This window comes from Miscanthus floridulus, chromosome 18, assembly GCF_019320115.1.
Source record: "Miscanthus floridulus cultivar M001 chromosome 18, ASM1932011v1, whole genome shotgun sequence".
Taxonomy (NCBI): Eukaryota; Viridiplantae; Streptophyta; class Magnoliopsida; order Poales; family Poaceae; genus Miscanthus; species Miscanthus floridulus.
In genome coordinates, this window is record NC_089597.1 from 12,342,647 (window position 1) to 12,351,519 (window position 8,873).

General features: G+C 44.3%; 1 long non-coding RNA gene across 2 annotated transcripts; it reads left to right on the top strand.

Moving 5' to 3' along the window:
* The first annotated feature begins 369 nt into the window (after window positions 1-369).
* LOC136523019 (uncharacterized) lies at window positions 370-2,654 on the top strand. Of its 2 annotated transcripts, none has more exons than XR_010776058.1 (3): window positions 370-1,199; window positions 1,344-1,426; window positions 1,690-2,654. It is a non-coding gene; the product is annotated as an uncharacterized lncRNA (long non-coding RNA). The 2 variants fall into 2 exon arrangements; XR_010776057.1 differs by having other exon boundaries at window positions 375-1,199; window positions 1,701-2,649.
* Window positions 2,655-8,873: the final 6,219 nt, after the last annotated feature.

The following is an 8,873-nucleotide window of genomic DNA, read 5'->3' on the forward strand; positions in this document are numbered from 1 at the left end:
TTTTCAGTCGATGTTGCAGTATTGTTTCTGAGATGTTGTTTCAGTTGCTTCAATCTGCATGTTGCATTAGTTGTTGTGTGTTGTTGCAGCAGGTGTTCGGGTGTTGTTGTAGTAATATGTTCATTGTGTTTCAGCAGCTGCAGCAAAATGTTTCAGCTGTTTTTCTTGTTTTGTTGCAATAATATGTTCAAGGTGTTTCAACTCCATCGTCCCAGTGTTGGATCTTTTGTCCTTTTTTGTTGTTGTTGGAATTTATACGTTCATGGTGTTTCTACTGTTGTAACAGTTCGTCGGCGTTGTTGCGATATCACGTTTTTGGTGTTTCAGCGTCTTCACCCTATGTTGCAGCGCGCATGCGGGGGGCGAGCTGGCGGCGGGCGGAGGTGCTGGGGGCCGGCGAGGTCGGGGGTGGGTTCGATCCTCCTCCATGCGCGTGGGCGGGTGCGAGGCTGTTCCGATGCCTTTCTTCCTTCTGTACGGGGCGTGCGGGGGCGGCGTCCGGGGCTAGCAGTTCCGCAGTTTTTTTCCACCCGAGAAGCAGCATACCCGCCAACGCCTACCCATCTGCTGGTCGCCTCATCTTTCACCCGAAAAGCAACATACCCGCCGACGCTCATCCATCTGGTGAACGCCTCACCCCGTGACTGCGCCCGCCTCCCACGCCGCCGCCGTAACCGCCCGCCCCCGCGACCCTTCTTCCCGCGTCCGCTCACCGCCGCAGTTGCACGCTCGCTTCCCTCCGATCCGCTCACCCTACAGGCCGGCCCTGGTGGCGGCGCGGCTCTCCTCGCAGGAACGGCGGCGTGGCGGCGGCGGCGGCGGCCCTAGGCCTGAGGCCCCAACTGCCCCATGGCGGTGGCGCAGCCAGGCCTGCGTGCACGACGGCCCTCGGCAACAACACGGCTAGGCACGCGCGCACGGTGGACACTGGCGGCGGCGCGACTCCAATCCACATGTACGGTCTCTTGAGGTGCCCCCCAAACCGTACCTGACGCCATCGTCTGCGGCAGATCGATTTGCTGGAGAACCCCGGCGATTGAGGATGTCGTCCTGCTCCCAGTGTTCTGATTAGTGTCTCTTTACTGTCAAATTGGATATTAGCGAGGCTTCCAAGTTAGAAAAAAAGCTTTCTGTTCCATCATGGCCTTCCCGTCTCCAGCACCTTTTTTTTTGTTGATGGAACCAGCAGATAAATAGAGGTGAGATGGCATTTTTTATCAAAAATTAATTTGTGAAAAGGAATTCTCCTGAAATAGATACATCTTTTTTATCTGAATGTTACCAAGATCTGCTAGACAAATGTATGATCAAGATCGCTCTGGCTAATTATGCATGTTATTTAGGTATCAAGAAGAAAGTGGCGGCAGTAAACTCAGCCTTGCGTGATTGGTCAGATACGTTTGATTCTCTAATGTTTCCAGCTACGGTATGTGGCCCAATATCACACGATACTTTTCACAATTTGTGCAGTTTTTTCATAAGGTTGAAGTATGTTACCAGGGATTTATTTTACAAAATCATGACCCCATTTCTGTATGACTGTCACAGTTCCATGCAAGCTCATAATTAAGCAAACCGAACTTGTTATTATTAAGAATGAGATATTAGAATGGGGAAGTATATGTTACTTGATTTTGTAGTTCTTGTTAGCTGATACAGTTGTCCTTTGTTTTGTTCTGCTGGGATGAGATAATGCGCAGATGCAGGGGAGCCTGAGGTTGATGTGGATGTGGAAGATGAAGATGTCAGGAAGGTTGGGGACCTGGAGATGGATGCCTTGGCGTGTCACATTCAGTGCTTAGGTCTGGTGAGCGTCGGTTTGATGACAACGATGATGCAAAGTATCCTATATGGTTTAATTTTGTTCACAAAGTGTTATAAAAAAAAATTTTGTTCAGAAAGATAGATTGTTTGCCTGACTGTAGTATATGGTACAACATTTCAATGAAACGGCTTATTGGCAAGTTCACAATGGTAACCACAAACTATCAGCGCACCTCATGGTTGAAGATCTTGAATTGCTTGAGTGATGAGGAACTTCAAGTAAGTGGTGCCTTTTTGTCAGGGATTATACAAGTCAGTGCTGCGGGAGCAGTTCAAGTCCTTCAATGCTGCATTTGAGCATGCGCATGGGGTGCAATTTGGGTGGGTGTGCCAGACAACCAGCTGAGGGAAGAGCTCAGGATCTCAATTTGTTGAGAAGCTGCTGCCAGCATACCGGTCAACTAGCTGATGTTGCTATTTATTCTTTTATTCTTCACAAGGAAGCTGGTGCTGGCATTTGGGCTTGAATTATGCTGTGCTGATAGACGTGAGTATAAATTTGGTGATCTTCAATCAGAGATGGCAAATATGAATACATTTTGGGAGCTTCCTGAAGCTGTTAATCGGCACAGTGGCTCCTACTCTGTAAGAGAAGTTCATTTGGTTACTACTATTATATTATATAATTTGCAAGTAGGATGCCCATATAGGAAATTCTTTCAGGAACGCTGGATAGCTGGAACTCATGGTAAATAGTCTATGCTTTGTGGATTAGATTTAAAAATATTTATATGACTCTCATGTACCATATGAATTTGTAATATGATAATAACATGCTGTTACAAATTCCAAAGAAAACTTCAGGTCTTCTCCATGGCACAGTTCTTTTCGGCTGTCGAAACTAATATAAAGATGTACTCCTAAGTGGAATTGTTGATTTCTCCAAGATTTACACTATGTTACTATTTTAGTATATGATCAGTAGTAGGGATGAAAATGGATCGAATACGGACGGATAACACTGATATTATATTTGTTTTCATATTTATGTCCGAATTCGGATTCGAGTATATGATCAGTACTCAGTAGGTTAGAAAATGGATGCTATTTGGCAGGGATGTTTCAATTTTTTTATTGTGTTCCAAGTAGCATGCCCATATAGGAAATTCTTTCAGGAACCCTGCATAGTTGGAACTCATGGTAAACAGTCCTTTGTGGATTAGATGTAAAACAACATGATTTTGTACAAATTCAAAATAAAAATTCAGGTCTTCTCCATGGCATAGTTCTTTTGAGCTGTCTAAACTAATATAAAGATGTACTGCTAAGTGGGTGTCGGTGTTTCGAACAAGCACCAACGAGTAAATTTATGTTTGCGCGTCAAGGCTCGGATAGTGTGCAAGGTGATACGAGGATGTATACTGGTTCGGACAGAACGTCCCAACGTCAAGTGGCGAGCGGCTGCTCGTGCTTGCACTAAGTCTCTAATAGGGGGTTACAAACTGTCGAGAGAGGGAACGTTCCCTGATCTCTGTGAGCGAGTGTGTATGTGAGAGTGATGGTTCGTGTTCTCCTATCCTAGATGGGAAGCCCTACCTTCCCTTTTATAGCTCAAGGGAAGGACAGGTTACGGACGTCAAGGAAATGAGGTCAAGGAGGAAAGGAAGAAAGAGAAAAACAAAAGATAGGGTAGTCAATGGCTTCATCTTCTCTTCCTTCCGGGTCATCCTTGTGGATAGCGTGGTTACTGATGGCGACAGGTGCTACTCCTAGCTCCGGTTGCTCCGTACGGGTCCGGCTGACCGGGGTGAGGCCCTCCATCTCGTTACAGGGGACGAGATGGTCAAAAGCGGCAACGGGACGTCCGCCGTACACGGATTAGGCAGCACAATGCCCTCCTATAGCCACACCCTGTGCCATCGTGGGAGCCCAGGCTTGATATGTCACTCCTGGGCTGACGGGCTCTGCCCAGGGGTGGTTGAGGATGACGCGAGCCACTCGTGGCCTGATGAGGACATCACTCCTTCGGATGTACCAGCTGATCCTCCAACCGTCATGCAAGGTCCTGATCCTCCAACTGTCATGCAAGGTCCAATGACCCGGGCTCGAATGCGTCAACTCAATTTAGAGGTGAGCTCGTTCTTAAGGATTCTTTTTATACTTTTGAGAATAGACTACTACCTAATGATGTTATTTTGCTTAGGAACATTGGAGAGGGTCATGAGGGACTTAGAGGACGTGGTGGAGGCGATGATGATCAGCAAGGACGTCCAACAGAAACCGGAGGCCCGATCCAACATGATTTCGAGTCTGCCTCGGCCTCTAGGACCAGTCTGTCTTAAACTGGTTACCCAGGACGTATCCGGACTCCGTTTTCGATGATCCATACATGGATGGAAAGCTAATTTAATAAGGAAGCCAATCCAAGTGGTCTCACGTCAAAATCTGTTCGGAATCAACGGAAATCGTGGTCACAAGTCAGCGTCCAGAATCTGTCAGGGTGCTGCGACACCGTCTTTTGATCCGTTGGACCATGTATCGTGTTTGGGCCCATTAGGGGCGCGTCCAGGGGTCTTGCACGACCCTAGAGTCTTCATAAAAAGCCGCCGCTCCTCCATTAGGGTTTGGGTTTTGCTTAGATTATTCTGTCAAGAACAGTTTCGCCGTTGATCGATTTGTGAGACCCCAACTTCGTGAGATTAATCATACATCTGCAATTTAGTTGTGTTCTTTCTTGTTCTTGCTTGTGTTCTTCGTTGCGCAGGCAGGGATTAGCCTTCTTGGCGAGGTCAACCTGGTCTGTGACTTGGTTGATAACCAGAGGAGCTGTGGTGCTAAGATTACAGGGTTCGATCTTTCGATCTAAAGCCGGATCGGTGTGTCATTCTCCGCCACAACGATAGTTACCTCTACCTGACGGAAGATCGGGATCCCCGCCCCCATTAAGTGGTAATCAGAGCTAAGGTGTACCGTCAGGTTCACATTTATCCCCTAGTTTTGAGTGTTTCGCATTCGTCCCATAGTCCGGTGCCATATTTTTTTCCTGTCCTAGAACCTTCCGCGCCATAGCCTTTGTATATTTCAGTTTCAGAGTCCGTCGTGTTGAGTTTGTGTTCTGGTCGAGGTCTTGTTGCTGGTTAGGTCGTGTTAGAGTCCAGTTCGTGTGTTTTTCCCCATCGTTTCCATCAAATCTTTGTTGCTGTGACTAATTTTGCGCACATTGTTCTCGTTTTGTCCTCTAATTCGGAGGCAATTCTTAAAACTTGTCTAGTTTTCGCATACGAACTCCGATTTTGATGTTCCATATATCAAAATCGATCAGAAATTTTTTTTGGATCCATCCATCCCTCGCAATGCCGGGGTCGAAGATTTTTAAATTTGTCAAAAAGTGGTCACAAGATCCTCTTTTCGTGTTCATAAGATTTTTGTCGATTTTGAGCACTTCTTCTGAAATTTCCACAGGCCACGTCTTTCACTTGTTTAAGCTCATATTTTCTGTGGTTACTTCTTTTGTGCTCCTAAGTAAAGGAAAAATATCAAAAAAATAAAATAAAATAAAAAGTTAAAATTTCCCCAAAAAACAACGACAGCCCAAAAAATAGAAAAAAGAGAGAGGCAAAAGAGGAACAATATCTAGAGGAGCACATAGAGAAGACCAAAGTGAGTTGTGTTAGCGTGTGCTGTCTGGTTCCTTGTTTGTGTTGCTGTTTCCATCCACCATACTTGTTTTTCACACACCTGTCACCTTGCTATCCACCATATTTGTTTGTCACACACCTAGTACTTGGAATATTTTAGACCAGCAACGAGAACAAATACTTTGGACTATAATTCAGCATTACTTTCTGTTACTGACTTGTGTGCCAGATATACATATTACTCTTTGTGTGCCTTCCAAGCTCCACAAACTCTTCAGATCAGTACCAAAAAAGGGCCTTGCAATCTCGGTACCACTGCCTCACAGGTATCACAAACCAGCCACTGGTTGTACCACCCACTGCTTGCATTGGTAAGAACTTTGTAAGAGCTTGGTAAGACGCTTCCACTTACTGTGAAAAGTGACACCACTGTAACCACGTAGTCATTTGGTAGGGATAACTTTCACTGTTTGTTCCTATTTTTGTGTTTACAATGGCAGGAGGTGATTAGACTGGAGATAACAATCCTAAGGGTTTCAACGAGTGTGTCAGCCAAGAGCAATTACAAGTTGTTGTAGAGGATGCCTAAAAAAGGATGAATGAGGCCGTCAGGAAGGCCATCACTGACGCACTCATTGAACTCAACATTGACAATAGCATGGAGAGATTGGACAAATGAATTTCCACGCTAACCGACAAGGTTACTGAGTTGAAAACCTTGGTGGCGGTCAACAACAATGACGTCTCTGGCAGCAACACCGATGGTCTCTTGCTAGAAGACACGGTGCATGATGCTATTGGGAACATAGATCGAGCAGCCTTCCGACAAGCAAGATTACGACGACGTCTTCACCGCAACACGACAGGTATGGGTGGTGTCCACCTCCATCAAGGTAATAATCACCATGTGCCCGATGATCCTTATGCTAAGATGAAGTTCACAATACCATCTTTTTCGGGTCATTATGATGCTGAGGGATATCTTGATTGGGAGATGACAGTAGAACAAAAGCTTAGCGCCCACCTTGTGCCTGAGCATCATAGAGTTCGACAAGCTACTAGTGAGTTTAAGGATTTTGCCATTATTTGGTGGAATGGGCTAGCTGCACAAGAAAGATGGAACTTGGCGTATGTGTGTTGATTGTAGAGCCATCAATAATATTACTATTCGGTATCGTCATCCTATTCCTAGGCTAGACGACATGCTCGATGAGTTGCGTGGTTCTATAATTTTCACTAAGATTGACTTGCGAAGTGGCTACCACCAAATTAGAATAAAACTTGGAGATGAATGGAAAACTGCGTTTAAAACCAAATTCGGATTGTATGAGTGGTTAGTAATGCCTTTTGGTTTGACAAATGCACCTAGCACTTTCATGCGCTTAACGAATGAGGTTTTAAGAGCTTTTATTGGTCATTTTGTGGTAGTTTACTTTGATGATATATTGATTTATAGCAAGTCTTTTGATGAACATATGGATCACTTACGTGTTGTTTTTAATGCCTTACGTGATGCACGTTTATTTGGTAACCCTGAGAAGTGCATCTTTTGCACGGATCGAGTTTCTTTTCTTGGCTATGTTGTAACTCCACAGGGAATTGAGGTGGATGAGATGAAAATTGAAGCCATAAAGAGCTAGCCGGTTCCCCAAACCGTGACACAGGTGAGGAGTTTTCTTAGTCTTGCAGGATTCTACCGCCGCTTCGTCAAAGATTTCAGCACTATTGTTGCCCCATTGCATGAGTTGACGAAGAAAGGGGTGGTGTTTCATTGGGGAAAGGCACATGAGGAGTCCTTTGACACTTTGAAGGACAAGCTTACACACGCACCATTGCTGCAACTTCCAAACTTTGGTAAGACTTTTGAGCTAGAATGTGATGCTAGTGGAGTTGGCATTGGAGGTGTTTTGATGCAAGATGGTAAACCCATTGCTTTAGTGAAAAAATGTATGGTCCCGTTCTTAATTATTCCACGTATAATAAGGAATTGTATGCACTTGTTCGTTCATTAGAGACGTGGCATCATTATTTGTGACATAAAGAATTTGTTATTCATTCTGATCATGAATCGCTTAAGTATCTTCGCTCTCAAAATAATCTGAATCGTAGGCATGCTAAATGGGTTGAATTTATTGAATCTTTTCCTTATATTATCAAACACAAGAAAGGGAAGGATAATGTGATTGCTGATGCTTTATCTAGAAGATATACATTGCTGTCCCAACTTGATTGTCGGATTTTTGGTCTTGAATCAATAAAGGAACAATATGCGTTTGACCCTAATTTTAAGGACGTGTTGCTTAATTGTAGAGAGGGACGTGCATGGAATAAGTTTATGATCAATGATGGGTTTTTGTTTAGAGCTAACCGCCTATGCATTCTAGTTGGTTCCGTTCGTCTTTTGTTGTTGCAGGGGGCATTTGGAGGCGGATTGATGGGACATTTTGGTGCCAAAAAGACGGAGGAGGTGCTGTCCACACACTTCTTTTAGCCAAGGATGAGGCAAGATGTAGAGCGATACGTGGCTCGGTGTGCCACATGTCAAAAAGGTAAGTCGCGGTTGAACCCACATGGTTTGTATATGCCTCTTCATGTTCCTTCTACTCCTTGGGCTAATATATCTATAGATTTTGTGTTGGGTTTGCCAAGGACTAAGAGGGGGAGGGATAGTATTTTATGGTGGTTGATCGTTTTTCTAAGATGGCACATTTTATTCCTTGTCATAAGAGCGACGATGCTGTTCATATTGCTGACCTTTTCTTTCAAAAAATCGTTCGCTTGCATGGTATGCCTTCTACTATTGGTTCAGACCGCGATGCAAAATTCTTGAGTTATTTTTGGCGCACGTTGTGGAATAAGTTGGGGACCAAGCTGCTGTTTTCTACAAAATATCATCCCCAAACTGATGGGCAAACTGAGGTTGTGAATCGAACATTGTCTACCATGTTGAGAGCAATTTTGAAGCACATTTTGAAGATGTGGGAAGAGTGTTTGCCGCATGTGGAGTTTACATATAACAGGGCGGAACATTCCACCACCAAGGTAAGTCCTTTTTAGGTAGTCTATGGTTTTAATCCCCGTGCTCCTATTGATCTTTTGCCTTTACCTACCACTGAGAGAATACATAATGATGCTAGAGAGCGTGCTGATTTTATTCGTAGGTTGCACGAAACAACTAAAGCAAATATTGAAAGAATGAATGAAAAGTATAGAATTGCTGGTACTAAAGGTAGAAAAGAGATTAAACTTGAACCAGGTGATTTGGTTTGGTTACATTTGAGAAAAGATAGATTTCCTGAACTACGTAAGTCTAAATTAATGCCAAGAGCAGCTGGTCCTTATAAGATAATTGAGAAATTAAATGATAATGCCTACAAACTTGAGTTGCCACCCGAGTTCGGGGTTAGTCCCACCTTTAACATTGCAGATTTGAAGCCTTATTTGGGAGAAGAAGATGAGCTTGAGTCAAGG